The sequence below is a fragment of the Ranitomeya variabilis genome, chromosome 4 (assembly GCF_051348905.1).
Source record: "Ranitomeya variabilis isolate aRanVar5 chromosome 4, aRanVar5.hap1, whole genome shotgun sequence".
Classification (NCBI taxonomy): domain Eukaryota; kingdom Metazoa; phylum Chordata; class Amphibia; order Anura; family Dendrobatidae; genus Ranitomeya; species Ranitomeya variabilis.
In genome coordinates, this window is record NC_135235.1 from 719114968 (window position 1) to 719130058 (window position 15091).

The window sequence follows — 15091 nt, forward strand, 5'->3', positions numbered from 1 at the left end:
AGAAGCTGCAAGACCGAAGGGTGTGACTTCCTAGGAAAGGGAACAGAGCATCTGTTCCTTTGAAGGATGCCGTCCTTGAGACGTACCTTCACAGAGCTCTGACCAGGTCCAGAGTGTGGAGAGCTCTTTCAACTCTGTGAATAGGGGCCAGACAAAAGGAAGGAAGAACAATGTCCTCTTTAAGATGGAAGGATGAAATTACCTTTGGCAAAAAAGGATGGCGATGGCCTGAGGGCAACCTTGTCCTGATGGAAGATAAGGAAAGGCGCCCGGCAGTATAAGGTGGCTAATGCCGAAACCCTTCTGATCGATGCGATCGCAACAAGGAAGGCAGCATTCCAGGACAGAAATACCAGCGAAATGTCCTGAAGCCGTTCAAATGGAGGTTCCTGAAGGGCACTTAGCACCAAGTTGAGGTGCCAAGGCTCTAAAGGCATGCGATAGGGAGGAACGACATGAAAGACCCCCTGAAGAAAAGTCTTAACCTGAAGTCTTTTCGCAATGAGTCTCTGAGATAAGACTGAGAGAGCCGAGATTTGGCCCTTGAGAGAGCCTAGTGCCAGCCGGGAGTCCAGACTGGCTTGTAGGAACTCTAAAATGGTGGGAACTGAGAAGTCGAGAGGAGAAAGACCACGATCCTTGCACCAAGCAAAAAATGTCATCCAGTTACAATGATAGATGCGTACCGATGAGGGTTTAAGGGGCACTAATCATGGTGGAAATGACCTGTTGAGAAAACCCTGCCTGGGTTAAGACCCAGGATTCAACGGCCACGCCGTTAAACACAGGGCCCCTGAGTTCTGGTGGTAGATGGGGGCCTGGGAGAGCAATCTGTCTGATCCGGCAGTCTCCAGGGAATGTCGACGACGAGGCATACCAACTCTGCGAACCACGCACGGCAAGGCAAATCGGGAGAGACCAGGATCACTGGTACGCCTTCTGCCTGGATTTTCCTAATTACTCTGGGGAGTAACAGTAGAGGAGGAAAAATGTATGGAAAGCGGAATTGGCGCCATGAAAGATCCAGAGCGTCGACACCGATGGCTCTTGGATCTCGAGACCTCACTATAAACTGGGGAACCTTGGCATTCAGTCTGGAAAACATGAGGTCCACACCAGGGATCCCACAGTGAAGTCAGATCTGGTTGAAGACTTCCAGATGGAGCTCCCACTCCCCCAAAGTGAGACCCTGATGGCTCAGGAAGTCTGCCATCCAGTTTTCCACTCCTGGAATGTGCACCGCTGAAATCACCAAGTGGTTGTTCTCTGCCCAGCGAAGGATGCGAGTTACCTCGGACATGGCCGGCTGCTGTGGGTACCCCCCTGATGATTGATGTATGCCACAGCCATGGCGTTGTCTGATTGGATACAGATGGGGTGACCCGCCAGAAGATGATGGAAGTGTTGCAGGGCCATTCAAATAGAACGGATCTCCAGAACGTTGATAGGTAGCTTTCATTCCTGAATTGACCAGCGACCCTGAGCAGTGTGGCGGCAGAAGACTCCTCCCCAGCCCAAAAGACTGGCATCGGTAGTCACCACTAGCCATTGAACGGGTAGAAAAGACTTCCCCTGGTTGAGGGAAGAGTTCAATGTCCACCACCTGAGAGTCTGTTTGACCTTCAGGGATAAGCGGCACATGGATTGAGACAGTGAAGAAGCCCACTCAGGGGGACTAGGTACACTGGGCTTGGTGGCGGCAGAGGGCTCCTGAGCGCAGTTGGGGTTACAGGCATTGCTGAGTGGTGAACTCAGCCTTAGGAAACACAGATTGGCAGGAGGAGCATGAAGTAAAGGATATAATAATAATCTTTATTTTTATATAGCACTAACATATTCTGCAGCGCTTTACAGTTTTGCACACATTATCATCACTGTCCCCGATGGGGCTCACAATCTAACTTCCCTAACAGTATGTCTTTGGAATGTCTTGTTAGACTTTTTTGATGCATTAGGCTGAGACATGATGTACCCTTCTATGTGAACTATAATATTAGGGGCTGCTGAGAAGAGATACTGCTGAGAAAAGAAGGGGTTACAGCAGGGAGGAGGATCACATCTGTAAAATGCAGCGCTCCCTTACCCAGGTTTGTGTCCCTGTTCCTCCTGCGTTATTCCTACTGCATGGACTCTGCGCAACACCTGCTCCCTTCATCCTGATGGCAGATAGAGTGTGTGCTGAGGTGGTCTGGGGGGAGAAAGATGGCCCCAGAGATTCGAGAGGTGCTTCTCGTGCTGTGCATGAAGCGCCAGGACGGGTGAGCGGAGTCTCCACATCGCTTCATTGCGTGGGCGGAGTCAGGGGTTGCAGCCTAGAACAGGGCCGAAGCTGGGGACTAAATTTGCGGTGCCGGCCGATGCAGGAAGGAGCCGATGCGCGCCCCTGCAATGAGAATGGGTCCCTCTTACCCAGCGCCCCCCCAGACCACCTAAAAGGAGCCCTCCAGAGAGGCTGCCGGGTGGCAAGTCAGGCACCTTGCTGCAGGTCCTCCTGTGCTGCTGCTGGTTTGGATGGTGCAGGGATAGGGGGGTAATCCCTCAATCCACCATCCCTTTAGGAGGGAGGTGGAGAGGAACCGTCCGCCTCCTTGTACCATCAGCTTTAACAGTGGTGGTGCAGTGGGGGCTGCTTGGATGCCACGAGGTGGGCCTCTTTACATCCAATGGGTTAATCCCCTATGATGGGACGGGGCTGAATGTCCGGCAATAGGTCTGGTTGCGGAAGAGGATACGTGGAGGTGACACTCCATGTGCTCATCCGTTGAAGGAGTGGGGACATCGGTGCCCTTGAAGGGACCAGTTGCACCAAAGAATTAGCTCAGGCATGGCATTCCATGTCACAGGAGAGGATACGGAGACGCGACACTCTCTGTGCTCGCCTGTTGATGGTTCAGGGAGATCAGAGCCTTGAAATGATCCATTGCCCCTTCGTCCTTTGTAAAAAAAAATACAAAATGTAACAATGTAAAATAATGAAGAGTTTGGGGTCTGAATAGCAGACCCGTCCGTGTGCCTCCTATGGACACTAAGCAAGAACTGGTTCTCTGGGAGCCAGCACGAGGGTATATACTGCAGAGGAGGAGCTAACTTTTTTGTGTTAACTTAGTGTCAGCCTCCTAGTGGCAAGCAGCATACAACCCATGGTCTGTGTCCCCCAATGAGGCGAAGAAGAAAAGAGGTTTCCACATTTTAGTGGCCGAAAGGCTCTTGAAAAGAAACATGGCTTCCATAAACCAATCCAGCAACATCTGCTCTCCCAAAGTCAAATCTCCCTTTCGCTTCCGAGCCTTGCAGTGTGACCAAACCATATCTGGCATCCATCTATTTGGCATTACTACCGTGAGATGAACCCATTTAATTTATGGCATGCGTGTCTCCTGGAGCACAATCTAGGAACTATGTGTTGGGCAATAAAATGGCAAATGTGCAATTTTCACTCTTCAACATCCACTGCGTGCTAATTTCCAGAAAGTGTCTTTGGAGTCAAAATAGTCACTAGTCCTATTGATTAATTCATTAAAGTTATAATTTCCAAAGTGGAGTCACTTTATGGTGATATCTACTGCTCTGCGTTTTTGCCATTTAGTTGTGTTATGGCTTCTGCAAATCCTGTGTCCCATCTCCTCTGGGATCTGCTCTCATGACATCTACTTCTGGTACCAAGAGCGGCCTTATTTATTCTGCAGGCAGCACTGGTGATGAAGGAGATGTCGGAACCAGAAGCTCTGGGCTGCGCAGGCTCTGTCCAGCCACTGAGATTGAGGTGCCTGGGACCAGTAATACCATCCAGTCTGGCAGTATGAGTTTGTGTGCTGTCCAGCTGAAATTAACTGCTCCCTACCTAAGCCAATTGGAAAGCACCACACCATACTACAGCTCAAAGCATATTGACGGCATCTGCCAGACACAGCCTTGTTCTCATCTAGTACAGTCTTCTATGCTCATCTCCCAGCTTGTTTATTTCCTGTTGTAATCCGGAACTATTTGCTGACTAATCTTCCATCTTCTGATTTTGTATTTTATCTCCCCTCCTGGTTCTGACCCGGCTACCTGACTTGTCTTCTTATGTAGTTATTCTCCAGGTAATGTGCGCATCAGTAGGTAGGATACAATTATATATTCCAAAGCCAAGATTTATTAATACAGCATACAACGCGTTTCAACTCTTATTATGAGTCTTCTTCAGGTATTACATATAAACTATTACTGCTTTGTGCATTTTATATATAAAGGAAGTCAGTGCATATCATTTTGGGGCGGGTGCCATACCAGGGTTTAACCATTTTCAGATACACCCATATCACTCCAACCTTATTCACAGCTTTACATGCATAAAAGCATAAACATTAAAAAGCTAATCCAAATCAAATCCAATTTAAAAAAATTCTAAAATATTTTTCTAATGGCATTTACGAAATTCATAAAGAAAATATTTCATATCTCAATAAAAATTATTTTCCTTTTTTTTTTCAAAATGTATATATAAATATGTAAATATAAATTTTTATAAATATAATATTTTCTAAAAGCAAATATTTTCTACACAAAAAGCCCTATACAAAAAAACGTTATCACCTTTTAATTATTTGTCTCTTTCTTGGGAGGTAGAAAAAACAAGACAGATGTGGTACAATGGGATTTCAATTGTTTCTCTTAACTCCTTCCCTCCTGTCTTCTCAAAAATAGAAAAAAAATTTAAACTTTTCCTTTTTTTTCTCCTTTCTCCTTCCCCCTTCCTTTTCTCCCCTCTTTCTTTTTCTCCCACTCCTTCCTTCCCACTTCTCCTCCTCTTTCTTAAACCCCTTCTACCACATCATTCAGCCCATCAGGATATAATGTTCTTAATCGAAAGATCCAAAAGGAGTCTTTCCGATTAAGCGTTTGTATTCTGTTTAAACAATTTGGAGTTATTTGTTCAACTGGGGTGACAATAACATTGAATTGTTTATTATGTCTTACACATAGACGGTGTTCTAAGTATTCCATTTTTTCCATTGTGCCTGTGGCCGTTCATGCGGGCCCGCAAGGATTGTGCTGTGCCGCCCACATATTGTAGGCCACAGGCACAAGTAATCACATATATGACGAAGTCTTTGTCACATGTTAAATTTTGCGTTGTTTCCTATGTCTCACCGGTGCTGTAGGATATGATAGATCTGCTATTATGTCCAATGATGTTACAACTACAGCATTTCGTCACATCACATTTATTCACCCCTGGTTTTACATCTTTTTTTTTTTGTTAGAGAATTTTTTCTCTTTGTTTTTTTGGTTTTGTCCCTCGTTCGATGTTTTTCTGAGGTTACTTGGTGCTATAATACTCTTAACCGTACGGCCCCTATGAAAGGTAATCCCGGGCTTTTCTGGCTGGTGTAGAATTATTAAAATTGATCTTTCTTTAGCAAATACCAATATATGTTTAAAATATTTCTTATTTAAATGTCACTATTGAAGGCAGTAATACAATTATAACGCCACTTTATACTATTTTCCTCCCCTTTATCATCTATTGTTTGATGTTCTTTAACCTCTTTCCTGCTGAGGCATTCATCCTGATTTTTTTTTCAATTTGGATTTGCGTGCCCCCATTCTAAGATTTGTAGGGAATCTTTTGTTCATAATCTATTGTACAATAGTTTAGATTGTTCTATACAGTCTTTGTCATAGTATTGTTCCTTCTTTTATGGCGAAAGTGACCAAAATGAATATTTTGTTTCCATTTTGGATAATGGGAACAGCAATAGTCCAGAAAGCCGTTAGTATCAGTTTTTTTTAAACAAGGTTTTAGTATAAATTTTTTTGTTTCCAAGTCCCAAAAAATTATTTTTTCTTTGTTTGTCTCTGCAGAGAAGGAGATCCCCCAGGTGTTCATGTTCATTGCTTTAATGAACTCTAGTGACTCCTTCACTTCACCTTTCGAAAAAAAGATCATCTATATAGCGACCATAATATATCATGTGATGGCAATATGGCGGCTGGCAAATTGGTGATGAGGATTTAAAGCGCCCCATAAAGAGGTTTGCAAAACTTCCCATCGCTGTGCCAAGCCGTTGTAAATACTGATGTTCCTGAAAAGTGAACAAGTTATGCTCCAAAATAAACTTTAGACCATCCAACAAAAACTCCTTTTGTTTTGCTGGCATATCGGTTATTTTTGTTAAATAATGTGCAACTGATTGTATATCCAAATCGTGCTCTACATTAGAGAAGAGTGTATTATCATCCATGGTTCTAAATATGCAGTCTTCTTCCCATATGACATTCCTACATTGTGTAATGAGTTGACCAGAACCTAGCAAGAAAGAGGGTAATTTCTTGACCTGTTATTGTAAGAACAGATCTATGTAGTGTGACAGGTAGCAAAAAGTGATGAGAGTGTGTACTCGTTGCTCGAGATTTCCCGCGCATGCTCGGGTGACCGAGTATTTATCACTGCTCGGAGATTTAGTTTTCATCGCTGGAAGCTGAATGATTTACAGCTACTAGCCAGGCTGAATACATGTGGGGGTGGCCTGATTGCTAGAGAATCCCCACTGTTATGATCCTTAGTGGCTTAGGATCACAAATCTGACCAGCTAAGTAAGAGAACATAGGACGAGCTCTGGGGATATGGTAACTGGACTGACCGCAACCCTGATCCTAACCGCACACACTATAGGCAGCCGTGGAACGTTCCTAAATTCCTAGACGTCTCTTCACAGCCTGAGAAACTGGCTACCCCTAGAGAGAAATAAAAGCCTCACTTGCCTCAGAGAAATAACCCCAAAGTTTAGAACAGCCCCCCACAAATAATAACGGTGAGTAAAGGAGAAGGCACAAACGTAGAAATGAAAACAGGTTCAGAAAAGGAGGCCCACTAATCACTGAATAGAAAGAGGATAGCAAGAATCTGCGGTCAGTAAAAAACCCTATCCAAAAAATATCCACGCAAGAACCCCCACACCAACTAACGATGTGAGGGGAGAAACTCTGCACCCCAGAGCTACCAGCAAGCAAAAGATCACATATTAGCAAACTGGACAGAACTCATCGTATACTGAGAAACATATAGAACACAGATGAGCAAAAAATGAACGAGCAAAAACTTAGCTTCTCTTGGAGAGACTGAAAACGAATGAAGTCAGGAGAGACCAGAACAGCACTGAATACAACGACAGCAGGCAAAAAATGAAGGTCCAGGTGAGTTAAATAGGAAACCTGACTAGCAGGTAACGAGGCAGCTGATCCCAGCCACAGACCCGCAGAATGACAAAAGAGCCACCAGAGGGAGCCCAAAGACATAACTCACACAGTACCACTCACAACCACAGGAGGGAGTCCGAGAACAGAGTTCACAACAGTACCCCCCCTTGAGGAGGGGTAACCGAACCCTCATGAGAGCCTCCAGGGCGATCAGGATGAGCCACATGGAAGGCACGAACCAAATCGGCCGCATGAACATCAGAGGCGACAACTGTTGTGAATTAGACTTTTTTGGCTCCCTCTTGTGGTCACTAGTGATATGACTCTGGGATTGTCTTTCCTCAGTTTGGCACCCACCTGGGTCGTTAGTCCAGGGGTGTTGCTATATAGACTTCCTGGATTCTCTGTCCAGTGCCTGGCATCGTTGTAATCAGTTCCTTTCTGTTTGCTCCTGTCTGCTGGTCCTGGTTCTTGCAAAATTAAGTTAAGTCCTGCTTCTTTGTTTTTTGTTATTTGCTTATCTCTTATTTCTTGTCCAGCTTGTACTAAATGTGATTCCTGTTTTTTGCTGGAAGCTCTAGGGGGCTGGTGTTCTCCCCCCGGGCCGTTAGACGGTTCGGGGGTTCTTGAATATCCAGCGTGGAATTTTGATAGGGTTTTTGCTGACCGTATAAGTCATCTTACTATATTCTGCTATTAGTCAGTGGGCCTCTCTTTGCTAAATATCTAGTTCATTCTTACGTTTGTCTTTTCTCCTTACCTCACCGTTATTATTTGTTGGGGGCTTGTATCCAACTTATGGGGTCTTTTCTCTGGAGGCAAGAAAGGTCTATCTTTTCCCTTCTAGGGTTAGTTAGTTCTCCGGCTGGCGCGAGACGTCTAGAACCAACGTAGGCACGTTCCCCGGCTGCTCCTATTTGTGGTGCTAGGATTAGATATACGGTCAGCCCAGTTACCACTGCCCTATGAGCTGTTTTTTTGTGTTTGCAGACTTGGTATGTACTTCTGAGACCCTCTGCCATTGGGGTCATAACAGTATGCCAGGCCAACATTGAATGTTTAATGCATTGCAGAAGTGGGATTATAAGAAAGGAAAGTCTGAGTTTTTTTTTTTTTTTTTTTTTCTTCCTCTCTTTTTTCCTCCCCTTTACCTCTGAGTGGCTTGTGCTTGCTGCAGACATGAATGTCCAGACCTTGATTACAAGTGTGGATCAGCTTGCTGCTCGTGTGCAGGGCATACAAGATTTTGTTACCAGTAGTCCTATGTCTGAACCTAAAATACCTATTCCTGAACTGTTCTCTGGAGACCGATTTAAGTTTAGGAATTTCAGGAATAATTGTAAATTGTTTCTATCTCTGAGACCCCGTTCATCTGGAGACTCAGCTCAGCAAGTTAAAATTGTTATCTCTTTCTTACGGGGCGACCCTCAGGATTGGGCTTTCTCGCTAGCGCCAGGAGATCCGGCATTGGCAAATATTGATGCGTTTTTTCTGGCGCTCGGATTGCTTTACGAGGAACCCAATCTTGAAATTCAGGCAGAAAAAGCCTTGCTGGCTATTTCTCAGGGTCAGGATGAAGCTGAAGAGTATTGCCAAAAATTTCGGAAATGGTCCGTGCTTACTCAGTGGAATGAGTGTGCTCTGGCCGCAAATTTCAGAAATGGCCTTTCTGAAGCCATTAAGAATGTGATGGTGGGTTTCTCCATTCCTACAAGTCTGAATGATTCCATGGCGCTGGCTATTCAAATTGACCGGCGTTTGCGGGAGCGCAAAGCCGCGAATCCTCTGGTGGTGTTGTCTGAACAAACACCTGATTTAATGCAATGTGGTAGAATTCAGACTAGGAATGAACGGAAAAATCATAGACGTCAGAATGGGTTGTGTTTTTACTGTGGTGATTCTACACATGTTATATCAGCATGCTCTAAACGCCTAACTAGGGTTGTTAGTCCTGTCGCCATTGGAAATTTGCAACCTAAATTTATTTTGTCTGTAACTTTAATCTGCTCATTGTCCTCCTACCCTGTTATGGCGTTTGTGGATTCAGGTGCTGCCCTGAGTCTTATGGATCTGTCATTTGCCAAGCGCTGTGGTTTTTTTCTTGAGCCGTTGGTAAATCCTATCCCTCTTAGAGGTATTGATGCTACGCCATTGGCGGAAAATAAACCGCAGTTTTGGACACAGGTAACCATGTGCATGACTCCTGAACATCGGGAGGTGATTCGTTTTCTTGTTCTGCATAAAATGCATGATTTGGTCGTTTTGGATCTGCCATGGTTACAGACCCATAATCCAGTCTTAGATTGGAAGGCAATGTCTGTGTCAAGTTGGGGCTGTCAGGGAATTCATGGTGATTCTCCGCCGGTGACTATTGCTTCCTCTACTCCTTCGGAAGTTCCTGAGTATTTGTCTGATTATCAGGATGTATTCTGCGAGTCTAGGTCCAGTGCTCTTCCTCCTCATAGGGACTGCGACTGCGCTATAGATTTGATTCCAGGTAGTAAATTTCCTAAGGGAAGATTATTTAATCTGTCTGTACCTGAGCATACCGCAATGCGTTCGTATATCAAGGAATCTCTGGAGAAGGGGCATATCCGTCCATCCTCTTCCCCTCTTGGTGCGGGATTCTTTTTTGTGGCCAAGAAGGACGGATCTTTGAGACCTTGTATTGACTATCGGCTTCTGAATAAAATCACTGTTAAATTTCAGTATCCTTTGCCTCTGTTGTCGGACTTGTTTGCCCGGATTAAAGGTGCCAAGTGGTTCACCAAGATAGATCTTCGTGGTGCGTACAACCTTGTGCGCATTAAGCAAGGAGATGAATGGAAAACTGCATTTAATACGCCCGAAGGCCATTTTGAGTACTTGGTGATGCCTTTCGGGCTCTCTAATGCTCCTTCAGTGTTTCAGTCCTTTATGCATGATATTTTCCGGAAGTATCTGGATAAATTTATGATTGTTTATCTGGATGATATTCTGTTTTTTTCCGATGATTGGGACTCGCATGTAGAGCAGGTCAGGATGGTGTTTCAGGTTTTGCGTGAGAATGCTTTGTTTGTTAAGGGCTCAAAGTGTCTCTTTGGAGTACAGAAGGTTCCCTTTTTGGGTTTTATTTTTTCTCCTTCTGCGGTGGAGATGGACCCAGTCAAGGTCCGAGCTATTCATGATTGGACTCAACCCACGTCAGTTAAGAGTCTTCAGAAGTTCTTGGGTTTTGCTAACTTCTACCGTCGTTTTATCGCTAATTTTTCTAGCGTTGTTAAACCTCTGACGGATATGACCAAGAAAGGTTCTGATGTTGCTAACTGGGCTCCTGCAGCCGTGGAAGCTTTCCAAGAGTTGAAGCGCCGGTTTACTTCGGCGCCTGTTTTGTGCCAGCCTGATGTCTCACTTCCCTTTCAGGTTGAAGTGGATGCTTCTGAGATTGGGGCAGGGGCCGTTTTGTCACAGAGAGGCCCTGGTTGCTCTGTAATGAGACCATGTGCCTTTTTCTCTAGGAAGTTTTCGCCTGCTGAGCGGAATTATGATGTTGGCAATCGGGAGTTGTTGGCCATGAAGTGGGCATTTGAGGAGTGGCATCATTGGCTCGAGGGTGCTAAGCATCGTGTGGTGGTCTTGACTGATCACAAAAATCTGATGTATCTCGAGTCTGCTAAACGCCTGAATCCTAGACAGGCCCGCTGGTCATTGTTTTTCTCCCGTTTTGACTTTGTGGTCTCGTATTTACCAGGTTCAAAGAATGTGAAGGCTGATGCTCTTTCAAGGAGCTTTGTGCCTGACTCTCCTGGAGTCGTAGAGCCAGTTGGTATTCTTAAAGAGGGAGTTATCTTGTCAGCCATTTCTCCGGATTTGCGACGTGTGTTGCAGAGATTTCAGGCTGGTAGACCTGACTCTTGTCCACCTGACAGACTGTTTGTTCCTGATAAATGGACCAGCAGAGTCATTTCCGAGGTTCATTCCTCGGTGTTGGCAGGGCATCCGGGAATTTTTGGCACCAGAGATCTGGTGGCTAGGTCCTTTTGGTGGCCTTCCTTGTCACGGGATGTGCGGTCATTTGTGCAGTCCTGTGGGACTTGTGCTCGAGCTAAGCCTTGCTGTTCTCGTGCCAGCGGGTTGCTCTTGCCCTTGCCTGTCCCGAAGAGGCCTTGGACACACATTTCCATGGATTTCATTTCAGATCTTCCGGTGTCTCAGGGCATGTCTGTCATCTGGGTGGTATGTGATCGCTTTTCCAAGATGGTCCATTTGGTATCTTTGCCTAAACTGCCTTCCTCTTCCGATCTGGTTCCTTTGTTCTTTCAGAATGTGGTTCGTTTACACGGCATTCCTGAGAATATTGTGTCTGACAGAGGATCCCAGTTTGTTTCCAGGTTCTGGCGATCCTTTTGTGCTAGGATGGGCATTGATTTGTCGTTTTCGTCTGCCTTTCATCCTCAGACTAATGGACAAACGGAGCGAACTAATCAGACTCTGGAGGCTTTTTTGAGGTGTTTTGTTTCTGCAGATCAGGATGATTGGGTGACCTTCTTGCCGTTGGCTGAGTTTGCCCTTAATAATCGGGCTAGTTACGCTACTTTGGTTTCGCCATTTTTTTGCAACTCTGGTTTCCATCCTCTTTTTTCCTCGGGACATGTGGAGCCTTCTGACTGTCCTGGGGTAGATTCCGTGGTGGATAGGTTGCAGCAGATCTGGAATCATGTGGTGGACAACTTAAAGTTGTCACAGGAGAAGGCTCAGCGTTTTGCCAACCGCCGCCGCGGTGTGGGTCCCCGACTTCGTGTTGGGTATTTGGTATGGCTGTCTTCTCGATTTGTTCCTATGAAGGTCTCCTCTCCTAAATTTAAGCCTCGCTTCATCGGTCCTTACAAGATATTGGAAATCCTTAATCCTGTGTCCTTTCGCTTGGATCTTCCGGTGTCGTTTGCCATTCACAACGTGTTCCATAGGTCTTTGTTGCGGCGGTACGTTGTACCTGTGGTTCCTTCTGTTGAGCCTCCTGCTCCGGTGTTGGTTGAGGGCGAGTTGGAGTACATGGTGGAGAAGATCTTGGATTCTCGTCTCTCCAGGCGGAGGCTTCAGTATCTGGTCAAGTGGAAGGGCTATGGTCAGGAGGATAATTCCTGGGTGGTTGCCTCTGATGTGCATGCGGCCGATTTAGTTCGTGCCTTTCACGCTGCTCATCCTGATCGCCCTGGTGGTCTTGGTGAGGGTTCGGTGACCCCTTCTTAAAGGGGGGGTACTGTTGTGAATTAGACTTTTTTGGCTCCCTCTTGTGGTCACTAGTGATATGACTCTGGGATTGTCTTTCCTCAGTTTGGCACCCACCTGGGTCGTTAGTCCAGGGGTGTTGCTATATAGACTTCCTGGATTCTCTGTCCAGTGCCTGGCATCGTTGTAATCAGTTCCTTTCTGTTTGCTCCTGTCTGCTGGTCCTGGTTCTTGCAAAATTAAGTTAAGTCCTGCTTCTTTGTTTTTTGTTATTTGCTTATCTCTTATTTCTTGTCCAGCTTGTACTAAATGTGATTCCTGTTTTTTGCTGGAAGCTCTAGGGGGCTGGTGTTCTCCCCCCGGGCCGTTAGACGGTTCGGGGGTTCTTGAATATCCAGCGTGGAATTTTGATAGGGTTTTTGCTGACCGTATAAGTCATCTTACTATATTCTGCTATTAGTCAGTGGGCCTCTCTTTGCTAAATATCTAGTTCATTCTTACGTTTGTCTTTTCTCCTTACCTCACCGTTATTATTTGTTGGGGGCTTGTATCCAACTTTTGGGGTCTTTTCTCTGGAGGCAAGAAAGGTCTATCTTTTCCCTTCTAGGGTTAGTTAGTTCTCCGGCTGGCGCGAGACGTCTAGAACCAACGTAGGCACGTTCCCCGGCTGCTGCTATTTGTGGTGCTAGGATTAGATATACGGTCAGCCCAGTTACCACTGCCCTATGAGCTGGTTTTTTGTGTTTGCAGACTTGGTATGTACTTCTGAGACCCTCTGCCATTGGGGTCATAACAGACAACCCAGGAATTATCCTCCTGACCATAGCCCTTCCACTTAACCAAGTACTGAAGCCTCCGTCTTGAAATTCGAGAATCCAAGATCTTCTCCACCACGTACTCCAATTCTCCCTCAACCAGCACCGGAGCAGGAGGATCAACTGAAGGAACCACAGGCACCACATACCTCCGCAACAAAGACATGGAACACATTATGAATGGCAAACGATGCTGGGAGGTCCAAACGAAATGACACCGGGTTGAGGATTTCCAAAATTTTATAAGAACCGATGAAGCGAGGCTTAAACTTAGGCGAAGAAACCTTCATAGGAACATAACGAGAAGACAACCACACCAAGTCCCCCACACGGAGTCGGGGACCCACACAGCGACGGCGGTTAGCAAAGCGCTGAGCCTTCTCTTGTGACAATGTCAAATTGTCCACCACATGGTTCCAAATCTGCTGCAACCTATCCACCACAGAATCCACCCCAGGACAGTCAGAAGGCTCAACCTGACCCGAGGAAAAACGAGGATGAAAACCAGAATTACAAAAAAAAGGCGAAACCAAAGTAGCAGAACTGGCCCGATTATTAAGGGCAAACTCGGCCAATGGCAAAAAAGTCACCCAGTCATCCTGATCAGCAGAAACAAAACATCTTAAATAAGTTTCCAAAGTCTGATTAGTTCGCTCGGTTTGGCCATTCGTCTGAGGATGGAAGGCCGACGAAAAAGATAAATCAATGCCCATCTTAGCACAAAAGGACCACCAAAATCTGGACACAAACTGGGATCCTCTGTCAGACACAATGTTTTCAGGTATGCCGTGCAAACAAACCATTCTGAAAAAACAGTGGAACCAAATCGGAGGAGGAAGGCAACTTAGGCAAGGGCACCAAATGGACCATCTTAGAAAAACGATCACAAACCACCCAGATGACAGACATTCTCTGAGAGACCGGAAGATCCGAAATAAAATCCATGGAAATATGCGTCCAAGGCCTCTTCGGAACCGGCAAGGGCAAAAGCAATCCACTGGCACGAGAACAACAAGGCTTAGCCCGAGCACAAATCCCACAGGACTGCACAAAGGAACGCACATCCCGCGACAAAGAAGGCCACCAGAAATACCTAGCCACCAAATCTCTGGTAACAAAAATCCCAGGATGACCCGCCAACACCGAAGAATGAACCTCGGAAATAACTCTGCTGGTCCATCTATCTGGGACAAACAGTCTCTCTGGTGGACAACGGTCAGGTCTATCCGCCTGAAATTCCTGTAACACCCGTCGCAAATCTGGGGAAATGGCAGACACAATCACCCCCTCTCTGAGGATACCAGCCGGCTCTGAAACTCCAGGAGAGTCAGGCACAAAACTCCTAGAAAGAGCATCAGCCTTCACGTTCTTCGAACCAGGAAGGTACGAGACCACAAAATCGAAACGGGAGAAAAACGACCAACGAGCCTGTCTAGGATTCAACCATTTGGCCGACTCGAGATAAATCAAATTCTTGTGATCAGTCAAGACCACCACACGATGCTTAGCTCCCTCTAGCCAATGTCGCCACTCCTCAAATACCCACTTCATTGCCAACAACTCCCGATTACCAACATCATAATTTCGCTCGGCAGGCGAAAATTTTCTTGAAAAGAAAGCACATGGCTTCATCACAGAGCAATCAGAGCTTCTCTGTGACAAAATAGCCCCTGCTCCAATCTCAGAAGCATCAATCTCGACCTGGAAGGGAAGAGAGACATCTGGCTGACATAAGACTGGAGCCGAAGAAAACCGGCGCTTCAGCTCCTGAAAGGCCTCCACGGCCGCAGGAGACCAGTTAGTCACATCAGAACCCTTCTTGGTCAAATCCGTCAAAGGCTTAACCACACCAGAAAAATTAGCGATAAAGCGACGGTAAAAATTAG

General features: G+C 45.9%; 3 protein-coding genes across 5 annotated transcripts in view; 1 reads left to right on the forward strand and 2 right to left on the reverse strand.

The window, feature by feature from the left end:
- The window catches only part of LOC143766587 (uncharacterized), a 925271-nt gene that overhangs the window by 696369 nt on the left and 213811 nt on the right, over nt 1-15091 (forward strand). The gene's annotated exons all lie outside the window — the stretch shown is intronic.
- Nucleotides 1-15091, reverse strand: part of LOC143766599 (uncharacterized) — a 264129-nt gene that overhangs the window by 222794 nt on the left and 26244 nt on the right. The window lies entirely within an intron of this gene.
- Nucleotides 1-15091, reverse strand: part of LOC143766608 (uncharacterized) — a 44434-nt gene that overhangs the window by 4847 nt on the left and 24496 nt on the right. The window lies entirely within an intron of this gene.